The 17,560-nt window shown below is 40.3% G+C and overlaps 1 pseudogene; it reads left to right on the forward strand.

Moving 5' to 3' along the window:
* The window catches only part of LOC115844384 (poly(A) polymerase type 3-like), a 128,207-nt pseudogene that overhangs the window by 110,045 nt on the left and 602 nt on the right, over window positions 1–17,560 (forward strand).

Genomic DNA, 17,560 nt, shown 5'->3' on the forward strand with positions numbered 1-17,560 from the left:
ATGGACCACATTCTGAGAACTAAGGTTCTGGACAATCTGATGGCTCTGTGTCAATAGGGAGGCTCCAAAGTAGGGCATCAATGAGAAGTGTTGGGCACCTGGACAGCAAGGAAAGAGGAAGGCTTGGGCCAAGCTGGTGTGGCAATAGTGGGAGGGGAGATGACCATCCAACAAGTGTGTATACTGCCCCTTTCTTGCTCTACAAAATGAAAGCTTTTATCTCCTGCTTGAAAAAAAAACGTTTCAAGACTCAGCAAGAAAGTGAGAGAAGGGAACAGAGACTGGCTCCTTACCCGTGAAATCATATTCTGACCATCCATGTGGCTTTATGAGGCCAAGTGAGAAGGGCTGTGAAAGACCAGTCTCCTCCCCTTATGGCACCTTCTCAAGGGTCCTCATTTCCTGGAGGAGAGAACTTGGCTACAACCACAGGAGACCTATTCCCCAAGGACTCTGAAGCGTGGAGGAGAATGCTCTGGCGTCACTGGCCTCTCGAGCAGTTTTCACCAATTAGCTGCCCCTTTCCCTCTCTCCTTCTGCCCAGTCCTTGACTCTAATTCCTCCCCCTCTGCTCCAAGACTCACAAATACTGAGGATACCAAGATGATTCACCCTGCTCCTGCCCTCTCCCCTATGCCTAGTCAGCCATCAGCCTCCATCATGGCCATCGTACTCACGGAGGTCATGATGCACTCAATGAGACTGTCCCTTTACTGAAAATATTGTTTAAGGGTCAGAGTGACCGAATGTATTCACCTACATTTCTGGCCCAGAGGTTACATGAATCTCTCATTTTAGTCCCTGACCTTATCTTTTGAGCTCAAGTTTTCTACAACACACACAGAAAAAGAACAGAATTCAAGGTATGGAGAAAAAACATGGTTATTTTCTGCTGCTCACTCTTCACCAGAGCTGCAATGTGTAATTGTTTCCTGACTCCCCTCTTATTACAGTGATGGTCCTGGGCTGGTGCCCCGCAGTGCCAATCAAGAGGCAGTAGAATGATGGAAGTAGGAAGCTGGATGCTGCTGGGCGGCCACTCTCAGGGCAACCACGTGGCACAGCTTCAGGGGCTTAATTAACTTAGATGCAATGTGAAAGGCATCCTCTGGAGTGGTGTGATTATGCAGCCCTGGAAGGGACTCTTGAGAGAAGATGACCCACAGGAGGAAACTGGGGGGAGGGGGTGTACAGGTGGGCCAAGAAAGGTACGTGAATTTCAGCTCTCAGGAATTTTTCTCTAGAACATTTCTCTTTAACTCTATATGGGTATATATACAGTAACAATGATGATTAAAACATATATTGCCTCAGGAAAGTATCGGTGCCATTCGTTGACTGCCAGATCCTCTCCCTGGCTTTGTAACAGAAACACAAACTATTGTCTCTTATGTAAACTACTGAGCATTCATTTCTAATGCTCATGCTTTACAATAAGGACTATGCATAATACTAAATGTGTCAGTGGATACTATTGGGAGGCTTAATTTTATTTCAACAATAACCTACAGATTTTATTGTAGTTGGTATGTTTCCAATCCTGAATTCAACAAGTAAAAAAGGAAAAATGAGTAAAATTATCAACAAGAAATGTATGACAAAGTAAATGGGTCACCTATAACACAATCTATCCAAAGAGAAAAACTAAATGAGTAGTTGTGTTTCAAGAGAAACAAAAGACCAATCATGACTGACACGTGTCATCTTAACGCAAAATAAACAGTGTTAAATGCTTGCAATTTTAAATGCAACATTAGAAGCCCTTGTGCTTAATCCCATTTAATCCTAGCAACAATCCTATAAAATTGGTACACTACTGTCTCCATTTTACCCCTAAACAAAGTGAAGCACAAAGGGGATCAGTAACTCACTGCAGGCCGTGCAGTTGGTAAGGGGCAGGACTGAAATTCAAGCCCAGGCAGGCTTGCTGCAGAGCCCAAGATTTTGCCACTAAGATGTACAAAGTCCCTAGAACCAGCAAGCCACATTTGTTCCTCTGTACCTGACACTGGGCTGAGTGTTTTACATATATTATCTAAAGTATTAACATAAATCCGTGGCATATTCAGTTCTACTTCGGCTAGTCTGCAAAAAGAAAGAATGTCAGTAAGCCTAATGCGAGCCCAAAAGAGGAAGAATTCCTTAAAGTTTATCCAGGATTGTTCAGGGGAGGCAGTACTCTGGCCAAATAGTTTGAGCACTTCAAATAACTTAGCCATAGGAGGGGTATTTCAGATCAAGATCATCCAAACAACACCTCTTGTTCTGATACAATAATTACCAGACCTTCTGGTTATACATTATTTCTTAGGTTTTCTTTTTTCCCCTACAAGGAGAGAATGGAAGAACCACTGGCATCCTCCACAGCTTTCTCACAGTAAATTAACGAACTGGCATTCTGGTTTATACATCACTGTTTGTGAGCTGGGACACATCAAGCCTGTCTGCTTGACTAAACTATCAAAGCTGAGTTCTTTGATCTTTTATATCAAAGACCACACCAAAGTTCTGTCATTTGGAGAATCCGCTGGTGAAGTAGCAGACCTCCTGGCCTTTCAAGAGGATGTAACTATTTTGTGCCTAACTAAATGTATGTGTGCTCATTTTTTTTTCATGCATTGTTTCTTCAGTCACACACAATTTTTAAAACTAGGGGAAACATATCTCTTGACTATGAATTAGTTGCCGTGAATTCTAAAGTACACAATTCCCTTGCAAGACATTTGGTCCTATCCAAAAAGTCCATAATACATTAGGTCCATAAGACACATGGTCCACACCAAAAGCTCCTTGAAATTTGGTCCAATCCAAAACGTCCATGAGCACATTTGGTCCATGCCAAATGGTTTTAGACAGAACCAAATATCCAAAAATTTTTGGCATGGACCAAATGTCTGCTAACCATACAATTCAACAAGAAGATGAAAAAGAAGTAGAAGGGGAGAAATAACCATCGATGAATAACCAGTGGTAGTACTATTTGGGGAGAATGACTTTAAACCAAAATTATTCATGTTCCCAGTAGAAGAAGCTGTATAGAAATATAAACCAAAGTCACACAAAATGAAGGCTACATAAAAGCCTTAGAGAAAGTCAGAGTTCTTTGGTCTATTCCTAATTTCCAGAAAATACGTTTACAAATGGTCAGGCAACTGAGCATCTGAGATCTAATTGTGTCACATCTAACAAACTGGTTTGATGTTCTCCTTTTAGAAAAGCAGATGGAGTCGTCTAAGACTATGAGAAACCCCTGAAGAAAGATGTGACAGTCTGAGGAACAGACTTAAACTAATGTTTAAAAAATAAATGCTTTCGTGAATTAGCAAGGATTTTGCAATCCAGATCTAAATGAGACTTTCATCATTCTGTAAACAATGCCGCAGTAATTTTCTGGTTTTCAAGAAGAAAAAAGGACAAGAATTTAAGAAGTTAAATAAAGAGCAATTGATGGGAAGGAATTCAGCACGAAGGCAACATCAAGGAAAATGGCTTTAGATAGCTTTCCTTCTATTAAAAATGTCTTTAAAATACAGGGCAATGCAGAGAATAATATAATAAACACTTATGCATCTACTACATAGTTTTAATAAACGCTCATATTTTGTCACACTTGCTTCAAGTCACTTTTGAGAGAAATAAAACCTTATAAATACAGTTGAAGTTCCCTCTATTCCCCTTCCTGCCTCCCCTCTTTATTACAAAACTCACTATTATGAGTTTTGATGTGTACTACATCTATTGCATATGTATGCAGTATAAAAATAGATAGTACCCCAAACGCCCAGCCTATATTTAAGTAGATAACCAACAAGGACCTACTGTATAGCACAAGGAACTCTGCTCAATATTCTGTAATAACCTAAATGGGAAAAGAATTTGAAAAAGAATAGATACATGTACAACTGAATCACTTTGCTTTACACCTGAAACTAACACAACATTGTAAATCAGCTTTACTCCAACATAAAATAAAAAATTTTTTAAATAAAAAAATAGTACCGTATATACAAGTATATATATGAACTATATGTTGCATTAAAATACAGACTGGAAAAACACCAAACTTGTATATCTCATGTAATTCATATATCTCATGTACTTTCAAAATATATTCTTAAAATTGCTTTTAAACTGAGAAATTTCAGAGTTAGTTGACATGGCTAAAAACCAGTGGCCATTTCTTCTTGGAAAATAAGAAAAGAAACAAAATTTAGAGCAAGGACTTTGTTATAGTGAATTCTGAAAGCTATTTTATAAATTCTGAGAAGATACCAAGAATGAAAAGGGATTTCAAAGGTGGTGATGTGACCAAAAATTCTACAAAGAAGCTCACGTTTTATAAATTTGAAATTAGAAATGTGGCTTCCCTGGTGGCACAGTGGTTGAGAATCCACCTGCCAACGCAGGGGACACGTGTTCAAGCCCTGGTCCAGGAAGACCCCACATGACGCAGAGCAACTAAGCCCATGCGCCACAACTACTGAGCCTGTGCTCTAGAGCCTGTGAGCCACAACTACTGAGCCTGTGTGCTGCAACTACTGAATCCCGCGTGCCTAGAGCCCTTGCTCCGCAACGAGAAGCCACCACAATAAGAAGCCCACGCACCGCAACGAAGAGCAGCCCCTGCTCGCCGCAATTAGAGAAAGCCCACGTGCAGCAACGAAGACCCAACACAGCCAAAAATAAATAAATTAAATAAATAAATTTTTTAAAAAAGAGAGAGAAAGAAATGAAACAAGTCCAAAACAGATTTCAACGGTGAACCCAGGTACTATAAAAGATTATGGTGGCTCATTGAATTCTCTTCCATGCATGCTAAGCTACTCTCTGGGAATAATTTACACAGCTTTGGAAATGACAATAACTCTTCAAACCTCTAGGGTACTGTTTAGTTAGTTATTACCTGATGTACTAAATTTTCTTAGCACCTAAATTATTCTCACAACATCAGCTATTCCCTGAGATTAAGTTATGGCCTCCATAAACCATACAGTTTTCTGATTACTTAAGTGTTCATGTGACTTTCAAATGTGCTCAACTTATTCACAGAAGTAATTTAGGCCACCTAGAAAATCCACCTAAACAAGTGAAATTCACTCTGATGCCACTGTGTCCATATGCTTAAAGACAACAGCATGAAGAAGGTCAACCTGATATATGCAAGCCTATTAAAGAGAGAATCTATTGACTGTACCACCAATCCAAATGGCCATTATGATTGGCAAGCAAAGTCAACTGAATAAAGAATGGTTCACTTATGGCTTTTATATAGTCAGAGCTTCAGTAAGTTATAAATGCTCTATAAGTCTGGCTCGTGGTCAGACTTCCTGGGATCATTAACAGTCCCCTGATAATTTTATCAAAGAGAGAGGTATCGATCCCAGTATTTCAGCCAAATTCTAACTTACAGAATTATAGCCAACTCTTCCCAAATACCCTCAGATTAAGTGATATATTCTGCGAGGATAACCACCCCACGCTTCTAATGTGCTTCTCCCAACCCACGCGTCTTTGGGAGGCCAAAACCAACTCCTGCTGGCCCAATTCAGTAGCACAGAAGACTTGACGGATTCACAGAAGCCTCCTCTCCCATCACATACTCAACAAAGAATGAACCTATTTTAATCCTTTTTTAGCAAGAAATGTGTTTTCATTCATTCCACTGGCAGGATCAACTGAACATGGCATGGACAGATACTTAATTTACAACCACCTGATTTCTCTACAGACCTTCCCAGGAGCAACTGAGAGAAGACAAAGTGTAAGGAGCAAAGTTGTGAGCTTCGACTCCTGCTGGAAAAAGAGAAAATCATCAGCCTAACTGTTATTCCCCTTGGAAATCAACATTAGCTTTACTGGTTCAGAAAACACCAAACAATTACATTATTTTAGCCAACTGAGAAATCTGATCATTACTTTTTCCCTACGAACACCTAGGGGAGATCATCTCTAAAGGGGTGTAAACTAACATGGAGTAAAGTGGTCCAGCAGGTGAGGAAACTGTGGTGTCCCACCAGTCTGCAGGATAACTTGGGATGAGAAACCATGGACTAGGTGATTTTTTTCAAACTCATTATATGTCTTATAATTTTGTCAACAGGAAACTAAATAATAGAGTATTTATTTGTTTGACTTCATTTGAAAACTCAGTTGATTCAATGAGAAAAAAATGAACTACCACGGTTTGGTAAAACATAGGTTTTAATCCCGTATGCATTAACAGGTTAACAGAGTTTTAGTTTTCATACGCTTGTTTTGTATCATGTTTATATAGCTCAAGCTACCTATAAACTCTAGGGCGGGATTCTTCAGTAATAAAGATTAGAGGCATTGTTATTGTGGGAAATAATATAAATGACCACAGCTCAGAAGGCATTAATGCAATTTCTATGCATATAAACTATAGCATAGTTGGCTGTGAAACATAAATACATCTAGTTAACACATAAGCACATTTTGAGGGTCTAAAAAATCATCTTTTCTCTTTTTAGGCAATACTGACACTCATTAGCACCTTTGAATATCATTTCATGCGATTTAATTTTCTTATTTATAAAACCGTTTCCAGGTGTGATTATTGTTCATCCATCACAAGATATATTTTTTAAAATAAAAACTGACAGCATTCACTTCCAAAATTTATATATGCTGCTAGAATGTTCTAATTATACAACAAAGGGATTTTGTTAATGTAATTTTTTTGGTGTTTGGTTATACTCTCTAAAATGTTTGCAAAGTTAAAAAAATTAAACTCCAAAGTCCAGGTACTTTCCATTAACACTATTCACAATTTCTTTGTGGATTATAACTATATAACCCAAGGTGATGTCTGGGTTATAATTCTTTCTCAAGTTCCTTTTCTTATTTCTCAAGTTTATAATTCTTTCTCAAGTTCCTTTTCTTATTTCTCAAGTTTATAATTCTTTCTCAAGTTCCTTTTCTTATTCTGCATAACCAGAAACCCCAAAGACAGGGAGAAATAGCATCTTCGATATAACTGTGGGCTCACTGTTAGCAGAGCAAACTGTGACAGCAGAATCTGAAAGAATTACTTCAGAAGGAGGGTCCTGAAAGTGAGAAAACTCAGGAAACTTTCAGACAGCCTTTATCGATTTGTGAATCCAGACAACAAAAGTACAACAAGCTATCCCCAGTACTAAAGAACTCCAGAAAGGTGTCCCACTTTAGGTTAAGATACAGGTGCAATCATTCATTCATTCAATATTTACTGAATACCTATTAGGTAAGGTACTAGGTAGCAGTGATCCAAGGATGAAAAGGATGGGTCTCTCTGCTCCAGTCTAGTGGGGGAGACAGATGTACAAGGGATTTGCCTGTGGTGGTTAACATTGGGTGTGGTAGATGAGCTCATCCTGGGAATGATGGGTATTCCGGGTAACAGTCAGGCCTGCTCTGAAGGAATATCAACGTTAAAGAACAATCAAGAGCAAAAGACACTAGCCTCTGGGCTCCTCTTGCGACTGAGCATCAGAGTCTGCAGGCAGAGACCCTGTAGTCTCTGGCTTAGAAATTCTCCCCCTTGCGTTATGAGACCATGAGTTCCTAGAGGACACCCCCAAACAAAGGGGCCTGGTGGGCCTTTCTGCCTACTTGTTTATTTATCCTTTCTCATAATTAAACCTTCTTCTAGTCCTACAAGGTAATATTTGCAAATGGAGAACACCTGGCTATCCAACATGATGAATTTTCCAGGCTTCTGGGGAAAGAGCTGTTCAAGCCAAAAGAAATCTAACATGCCCCTAGAAAGGAACCCAAGCCCTTCACAATATGAATACACAGGCGCAAGGGTTAAATGTATAATGTATATTCAGCACAGAGAAAGCATGAATATTGTGTGTGTGTGTGTGTGCGCGTGTGTGTGTGTAACCATAGAATTCTAAGCTTGTAGGTTGTGCTTTACATCTATATCATATGTTATCCAGATACCAGTTGTATATTATAAGCTGCATATGCAATACCATATGGACACCATAAAATATCACATGTGGTGTCAGGATCATTTTACATTTAGTGCATGATTAAAATGTCATATTATATACCTATCTTTTCTGTGTGTACATGGATTTGTCTCACAAATTGCTTTTATTATCAAATTCAGGTATCAATCGAAGTCAAAGTCTCTTTATTGAGATTTAATAAAAAGCAATATGGAAACGTGAATACAGTTTCGTTTTTTTCCCCTAGATTTTTCTGCCATGCAGCATTTAACACTGGTGCAGCTGTCAATACCCATTCATCTGCTATCGGGCAGCTTTTTCCTTTCACTCACTGTGACATTTTTAAAGTGGCAAAAAAAAAGAGCTTAAAACAGCATATTTGTCACTTTTTTCTTTCTAGTGACCTTTTAAGCACTAGGAAAAATTACCCTATATGTACTAAACGCTTTAATCATTCCACATACATTTCACAATAGTGCTTTCTATAGGGGTATCCTTTAATTAAGTTTAAGAAATTTACATTGTACTTACTGCTGTTCATTTAATTATTCAAAAATTTAAACATAAGAAAACCTCATAGCTCTTAGCTATGGCAACCGTGTGATGCAACTGTAATCTATATTAAGAATCATTTTTCATAAGGAGAATTTCAGAAATAACTTGTACATACCCTCGGCTTCCAGCCTTTAAGTCCTGATAAATTGCTACATGAAGTACTTTTCTTCAGTATTTAAGAAATTTAAGAATTTAAATTTAAATCTAGTGAAGAAAAACAAACTGTCTTCATGTTTCCATATTGCTTTTTATTAAATTTAATAAAAATTAAGAAATTTAAAAATTAAGAAATTTAAGGAAAAAGATATGTGGATGGTGAGACATCACAGTGAACACTTGGAGGAGGAAGATGTTAAGACTGAGTCTCAACCCTATTTTGGATCAGCTGTGAGACCTTGAGGGAGTCACTGTGTATCTCTGATGGCACCTGGTATCTCATCGTGTGCAAAATAAGATACTGATAGCCACTTCCCTCCATCACAATGTGATTGTGGGGACCAAATTAGCAAGTATCTGTGAATATGCCCTGAAATCTATAAAAAATGAAGAGTAACATGATTTTTAGTTCAAAAACAGATATTCTCTGTTTTAGAAGCTGGAGTAATTTAAAATTCTTGTAACACACCAGAAAGAAGTCAAAGGGTTAAAACAAGCTAAAATATCGACATTGGCAGTACATTATTTTAAAGTTAGTGTCCTTTCTAAAAGCAGAAACAGGGCTTCCCTTGTGGCGCAGTGGTTGGGAGTCCGCCTGCCGATACAGGGCACATGGGTTCGTGCCCCGGTCCAGGAAGATCCCACATGCCGCGGAGCGGCTGGGCCCGTGGGCCATGGCTACTGAGCCTGCGCGTCCAGAGCCTGTGCTCCGCAACGGGAGAGGCCACAACAGTGAGAGGCCCGCGTACCGCAAAAAAAAAAATCAAAAAAAAAAACAGAAATACTGCTGTACCTGCTATATAATGGCATTAAAAACTGCAAAGAGTGGGCTTCCCTAGTGGCGCAGTGGTTGAGGGTCCGCCTGCCGATGCAGGGGCACGGGTTCGTGCCCCGGTCCGGGAGGATCCCGCATGCCGCGGAGCGGCTGGGCCCGTGAGCCACGGCCACTGAGCCTGCGCGTCCGGGGCCTGTGCTCCGCGGCGGGAGGGGCCGCAACAGTGAGAGGCCCGCGTACCACACACAAAAAAAAAAAAAAACTGCAAAGAGCAATAATTCTGGATTGCCCATTTAGTCTCATTTTTATTCTCTTCACTCTTACTATGATTGGCGTGTCTTTAAAAGTGAACAGGTCTCACCGACATAGAAAACAAACTTATGGTTACCAAAGGGGAAAGGTGGGGAGGGATAAATTAGGAGTTTGGGATTAACATAAACACACAACTATATATAAAATAGATAACCAACAATGACCTACTATATAACACAGGGAACTATAACCAACGCTTTGTAATGACCTATAAGGGAAACGAATCTGAAAAAATAAGATATATATATATGTATAACTGAATCACTTTGCTGAAACACAACACTGCAAATCAACTATATTTCAATTTAAAAAAAAAAGGAAGTGAACAGGTCTTTCTCCTACCCTCAATACTCTGTGACCCTGATAATCCAAAGTGAATGGGCTGAGCACCCTAGGACAGAATATCTACGTCACCACTTAGCAGTCAGTCACCAAGAGTAACCTAGCTTCTCAAAGCGTGTCTCTGCAAAAGAGAACGTAATACCTATCCCAGAAGGTTCTTTGGAGTCATAAATAATGTATATTCAGGGTCTGGTATACGATAAGCTCTGCAGAAATGGTATTTATCACTGTTTTTCTGGCAAGAAATCTCTTAACCGCACTTGGCTCTATCGGTAACGTGGAGGACTTACTGATTTTGAAGTTCATCAAGAATCCAGCCAGGGTTCTAGAACGTTGCTGTGGTAGCGCTCCGGCGCCACGTGAGGACCAAGGGGAAGGAGGAGAAGCAGTGAAGGCGGCAGGGGCTGAGGTGGGAGCGGGCGCGGGGGTGGGCACGGACCCGGGCTGAGGCGCGGACGCGGGGCTGAGGCGCGGACCCGGGGCTGAGGCCCGCCCCCCTCTCCCTTCCGCCTCAGTGGCCACGCCCAGGGCGGAAGTGGCCGCCGTACTACGCGTCGATCATGGCGAGCGCAGCCGCGGCAGAAGCACCATGGCGTCATCTGTCCCATCAGTTTAGCATCCCCCAAGGCATCTGACCGCCTACTTACACAGAAACTAATTGCCACTCAAGTCCTTTGGGGGTTTTGGGAGAGGAAGAGAACCGCAGCGCAGGATTTTCATTTGGGGAAAATTAAATAACCTGGTAAGAGTTTTTACGTTTGGATCTGATAGGTGAGGAGTACCTACGAAAGGTACCGATACGGATGCGTTGTATGTTGCCCCAAGACATGATGATCGAAGCGACTTTTCCACCTCATTCTATGATAAGTTGAGATTACAGTGAGAAGTAAAAGATGTAAGAGCTGTCGAACAGGCATTTGTAATAAGTTATCAAGCTGTGTTTTCATGGGATAGAGATTGATATTTTGTTTGCCAGATGAGCACTGCAGACTTTTCCAGAAGACTTGGACTTAAGAGATGACAGTCTGCTTAAAACTTTAGATGCAAGATACATAAGAAATCTTAACGTTGCAGGGTAACTGATGAAATTTTACATCTAGTACTAAACATAGACAACTTCAGGTTAACCCTGAGATCTATCAAACTGTGGGCTAAATGCCACATCTATTCCAATATATTAGGTTTCCTCTGTGGTGTTTCTTGGGCTATGCTAGTAGCAAGAACTTGCCAGCTTTATCCAAATGCAATAGCATCAACTCCTGTACATAAATTTTTCTTGGTATTTTCTAAATGGGAATGGCAAAAGCCAGTCCTATTGAAACAACCTGAAGAATGCAATCTTAATTTGCCTGTATGGGACCCAAGGGTTAGTGTATTATTTTTTCCCCTAGAAATTCACACTGTGCAATAACAAATGAAAATCATCTGCAGGGCTTCCCTGGTGGCGCAGTGGTTGGGAGTCTGCCTGCCAATGCAGGGGACACGGGTTCGAGCCCTGGTTCGGGAGGATCCCACATGCCGTGGAGCAACTAAGTCTGTGCGCCACAACTACTGAGCCTGCACTCTAGAGCCTGTGCGCCACAACTACTGAAGCCCGTGTACCTAGAGCCTGTGCTCCACAACAGGAGAAGCACCACAATGAGAAGCCTGTGCACTGCAGCGAAGAGTAGCCCTCACTCACCACAACTAGAGAAATCCGTGTGCAGCAACGAAGACACAACACAGCCAAAAATATACATAAATAAATAATTTTTTAAAAAAATCATCTGCAAAAACTTCAGGGAGACTTCCCATCCTGTTACCTATGAGTGGACATTACACTTTCTTTCAGTCTCAACTATAATTGCCCTCTGAAGTGAGAAGTGTAATTATGTACCCTGTGAACTACATTTAATTGTACATAATTTGTAATATCAAGGTCACTAACTTTTTAATTCAGTCTATACAGAACCACCTTGTAAGTAAAAGTTGTGTGAGCATTTGTGCTTAAAAAATAATGATCAAAAGATACTTAAAAAAAAAAAAATCCAGCCAGGAATCAAGATGCAGTTCTCAGACTCCCTTGGTGGCGCAATGGTTAAGAATCTGCCTAACAATGCAGGAGACATGGATTTGCGCTCTGGGCCAGGAAGAGCCCATATGCCGCGGAGCAACTAAGCCCGTGCACCACAACTACTGAGCCCACGTGCCACAACTACTGAAGCCTGTGCGCCTAGAGCCCATGCTCCGCAACAAGAGAAGCCACCGCAACGAGAAGCCCGTGCACCTCAACGAAGAGTAGCCCCCGCTTGCCACAACTAGGGAAAGCCCACACACAGCAATGAAGACCCAACACAGCCACAAATAAAAATAAATAAATAATTGTTTTAAAAAGAGATGCAGTTCTCCCCATCCTTCAAGTAGTCCTCTTGAAGGCCTCCTCATTGGCTTTGTCATCCTGGTAAAGCAAGGGCTGGGAAGGACAGCCCTCCCCTCAAGGCCAAGGATCACTGTTAGTTTGAAACCTCAGGAATTTGGTTGGTTACCTGGGTGAAATTTAAAATTGGCCCCCCTACCCAGAGGAGAGACCAATGAAACAGGCAGACCACTCCAGATTGGTAGGTGGCAGGTGTAATCAGCAAGGGAGATTACTTAGGAGGCTTGTCTTGGGACCACAAGATGAGTAGGTCTCTGCACCTGCTGGCGGGAATCTTAAAAATGTATATACAGGCCTTAATTATGTTCAGTCATGTATGTACCATCCAGATGGTCTCAACAATATCTTACCCCTCAAGGCTGTGTCCTTGAAATAGCTCCTAGTGTGGAAATGGTGGGTGAAATGTACATTCCAAAGACAGGGGAGAGGGCTGGGAGCCTCCAATTGCCCGCAACCAACTGGCAGGTCAACCTTGACAATCGTGACGTCTTTATTCCCTCGCCATCATCTTATACGGACAGGGAAGTGGGACAGTGGGCTGGCGTCACGCCTGGTAGTAATCGGACTGTTCTAATAGAGTGCACTAAACATCGTTAAGGAAGGGGAGTACTAGGGTCACTTGAAGCCATCATGTCAGGGAGGTTTGGAACAGAAAATTGGGCTGGGTCTTAAAGGATGAATGAAATTTGCCAGGCTGGCAGGACTGAGGAGAAACATTTCCTAACAAATACAACAGTGTGTCCAAATCGCAGAGAAATGAAATGGCGTGATGGTTCCCTGTGCGAAGTCTGATTTGAGAGCAGACGGAGATCAACAGAGACTGTCTCGTGGCACCATCCTGAGAAGTCTAGGTTTCATCCTCTCTTCTGCAGGGACCCAATGAAGTGTTCAGTAGGGAAGCAACTTTCCCAGATTTGTGTTTTAGAAAGATCATTGAACATTTGTGTAGAGAATGGGTTGGCGGGAGTGGGGTGGGGAGAGTGCACAATGAGAGATTAATTGGTAGACTTTGGAATGGTCTAGACAGGAAATAGTGTGCGCCTGAACTAAAGCAGTACCGGTGTACTGGGAGAAGAGGACAAGTAGGAAATGGAATCAACAGAACATAGTGAATGAATCTAAGGAGTGGGAAGGAGAGAGGAGCTGAGTTTCCTAGTTTCCTGACTGGGGTGCTGGACTGGACAGTGGACAGAATAAACATAATGAAATGATATGTTTTTCAAGGTGGAAATGCTCAAACACGAATACATCAGAAAACATAATGAAGTAGTCCTATGTTTGCACTTATCTACAACAAGTGTTTAGATTTAAAACACACTTTTGTTTCTATTTGACATCTTGAAATAAAGGCTAAACAACTCTATTCCTATATACTTTAAATCACTTTGAATGTGCAATAGCTACAAAAACTAGGCCATCTTCTGGGCAATGATACGCTGTTCCAAACTGGGAGATAACTCGGTAATATTATGTCATGCTTGATAATGTTCTCACCAAAATGTGACATAATTTCCCTTCCACTTACATCATAGTTGCATTCTTAGAAAATTCTGTATATGTTTACATGGTGAAAATTTACTGTATGTTCATAGGTAAAATGGTGTTACATTCCAGGCTTAGAAAGTTGTAAACAGCGTTTTTCACTTACATGGGTGCCTATTGGGAACATCTGAAGTTGTACAGAATACAGGACCATTCTTTATGTGAGACTGTTCTGGTATTACAAAATCTTGAGTGTCTCTGCCTCTCCATATGCTGTGGTGACACTTAAGCCACTGAAGCACCTAAATCATTGGGACAATTCAAAATATTCCCAACAAATTTCCTAAACATTCCCCAGGGGATGTATCACTCTGACCCCACTGAGAACTAGTATGCTTGGGGAATGTTCCAGAGAGAACACCACAGCATCTTCTTTCTCAGCATCTGTGGGCACCATTTCAGCCCAGAAATTAAAAATCAACTACCTGTAAAGGGAACTTTGATCCTGATAATTGAGAAATTTTCGTAGGTTTGACTCAAACTGTACAAGACACACTCATGTTTAATCAGAAAGTATGAGAAGGAAAAAACCAATATCTTATCCATTCTTTAGTTTTTAGAAGAAGTCTCATCTCTGTCTCTGAGTGTTGGTGGGACCTTAGGCAATTCATGAACTGTAACAGGACCTGCTAGTCCAGGGGGAGAGTTAGGGGCGAGATATGGAGAATGACCCTGGCTTTACTTTATGGCTGCCCTTACCCACTGGTTTGTTTAATCCAGCGGCGTGTTGGAGTCAGCTTGCGCCGGCTTTTGAGAGCCAATCTAAACTTTGTGGAATTTGTGAGCTGGTTGACAATATATTAGAAACTTGAAATTGACCACGACGATAGTATTTAAATCATGGAAATTGGAAGACACTACAAATCAGTCCTCTCCCCACCACCCGGAGCCAGTGGTTAAGCATTTACCAGCACCCCACTGATTGAAGTTCTCCTCTATCCTGTAGGAAAGGGAAAGGTTGTCCCTGGGAAGGCATGATACAAAAGCCCATCCTCTACATCCCAGCTGGTCTCACAGGCTGCTCGTTATAACTTTAGTGCTTGGTGGTAATGCTTATGTGTTAGTTGTGGACACCTCAGTGCTGTTTCTCTGAAGCATCTGTACAAGGGTCTGTGCTGAGCACTGATATAAGCAGCTAAAATGACTTGCCCCAAACAGACACCTTTGGGAGATGCTAGCACTTCAATCTGGCAAGGAGTGCATTCCAGCCCTCCCCTAATCCTCTTACAGCAGCTAAGTTTTACTCAAAGCTTCAGCTTGGGTATAAAAGCAGACTCACTCCTTCACTCAGTCAGCTGCCCCGGCAAGACCAAGCTTGGGGAAAAGCCACAATTGCCTCCAAAGCAACTTGAAAAGGGCAAATCCCTGAGCTTCAGTTTCTGGGCCAAAAAGAGTTAAGAGTTTTGTCAGCCCCGAGTCACTAGAGGCTTCAGAAGTCCGTCAAATCTGCCGACTCAACACTTTTTGCTTTAAATAGGAAAGATGCCAACTGAAGTTGAATGACATGAATGACAAAAGAGATTTCCAGGGAGTGGAAAAACTAAGGAGAGTGTCCGGAAAAAGAATATGTAGGGATAGTAATTCAAACAATCTAACAGCGCTTTTACTAGCTATTCTGCCTCCTTTCTCCACCCTGTCCTCTGAGCTAAGTATTATTTTGTCTATTTTACAGGTGGCAAAATTAGATTGGTCAGATAAATAAGCGAGTTCCAGGACACTTGGAGAAATCAGAACTAAAATTCTGGTCTTCCAAGATCTTCCTCTCAATCACTCTGACTCTAGAAACGTGTTCCCTATTTGGTAACATGAAGACAACAGAACTAAAATATCCTTTGAACCTCATCCATGCTTAGGCTTTCATGTACATGAACTGCTTTTAAAATAGTTGAAAATAGTCAAACATCCATTTAGTTCAATTGAATTCTAGTACATCTTTTAAAAATCAATATAAGCGACAATAACTCATATGTTATTTGATCCTTATTTTTTTCTCTTTTCCTTTTTTAAAGCAACTTTATTGAGATATAAAACATGCAATAAGCACAGTAAGTGTACAATGTGATAAATTTTACATACATATAAATCCATGAAACCATTATCACGTTCAAGGTAATGATACTTCTATCACTCCCAAATTTCCTCATGCCTTTTCTAATTCCTCTCACTTACTCATCCCACCTACCCTCTCAGGCAACACCTGATCTGCTCTGTCAATATAGATAAGTTTTCATGTTCAAAGTTTTATCAAAATGGACTCGTACAATATGTACTCAATATCTGGACTCTTTCATAGAAATTTTGGGATATATCTATGTTGTATAGATCATTAGTTCCTTCCATTTTATTTTTAAGTAACATTCCATTGTATGAATATGCCACGATTTGTTTATCCATTCACCTATTGAAGGACATTTGGCTCTTTTCCAGTTTGGGGTTTTTACAAATAAAACTGCTGTGAACATGCATGTAGAAGTTCTTTGTATGGACATATGATTTCTTTTCTCTTAGGTTAATACCTTAGAGTGGAATGGCTGGGTCATATGTAAGTGTATGTTGAATTTTTAAGAAAGTTAAACTGCCAAACTTTTCCAAAGTGGCTTTACCATTTGACATTCCCAACAGCATAGTTTGAAAGTTCTAGCTGCTCCACATCCTGGTCAACACTTAATATACCAATCTTTTTAATTTAGCCAACTAATAGGTGTGTAGTGGAATCTCATTGTGGTTTTAATTTGCATTTTCCTGATACATAGTGATATTAAGGATCTGTTCATGTATTTAGTTGCCATGCATGTAGCTTCTTTGGTTAAGTCTGTTTAATTTTGTTGCCCATTTTTAACTGTGTTATTTTCATGTTATTGAGTCTTGAGAGTTTTCTGCATATTGTGGATACAGTGCTTTAGCAGTTATATGCTTTGCAAATATTTTCTCCCAGCTTGTGGCTTGTCTTCTCATTCTTTTCTCCTTTGGAGAGAAGTTTTTTAATTTTGATGAGGTTGAATTTATTAATATTTATTTTATACATCATATTTTTTGTGTCATAGCTAATAAATCTTTATCTACCCTAGTGTCACAAAGATTTTTACTTTTGCTTTCTTCTGGATGTCTTATCGTTTTAGATTTTACATTTAAGTCTCTGATCCATTTTGAGATTTTGAGTTAACTTTTGTATATGGCATAAGGTTTGAACTGGTTTGTTCTGGTTGTTTTGCATATAGATATCCAGTTATTCCAGCACTATTGTTGAAAAGACTATCCTTTCTCCACTAAATTCTCTCTGCACCTTTGTCAAAAATCAATTGTCCATATATGTGAGAGTCTGTTTCTGGACCTTTCTGGTTCATTGATCTTTTTTTTTTATCTTTACACTATTACCATAGTTTATTGATTACTGTAGCTTTATAAGTCTTGAAATTAGGTGATATTAGCCTTCTAATTTTGTTTTTCTTTTTCAAAGTTATTTTGGCTCTTCTAGGTCCTTTGCATTTCCATGTGAATTTTAGA

Source organism: Globicephala melas, chromosome 10, assembly GCF_963455315.2.
Source record: "Globicephala melas chromosome 10, mGloMel1.2, whole genome shotgun sequence".
Taxonomy (NCBI): domain Eukaryota; kingdom Metazoa; phylum Chordata; class Mammalia; order Artiodactyla; family Delphinidae; genus Globicephala; species Globicephala melas.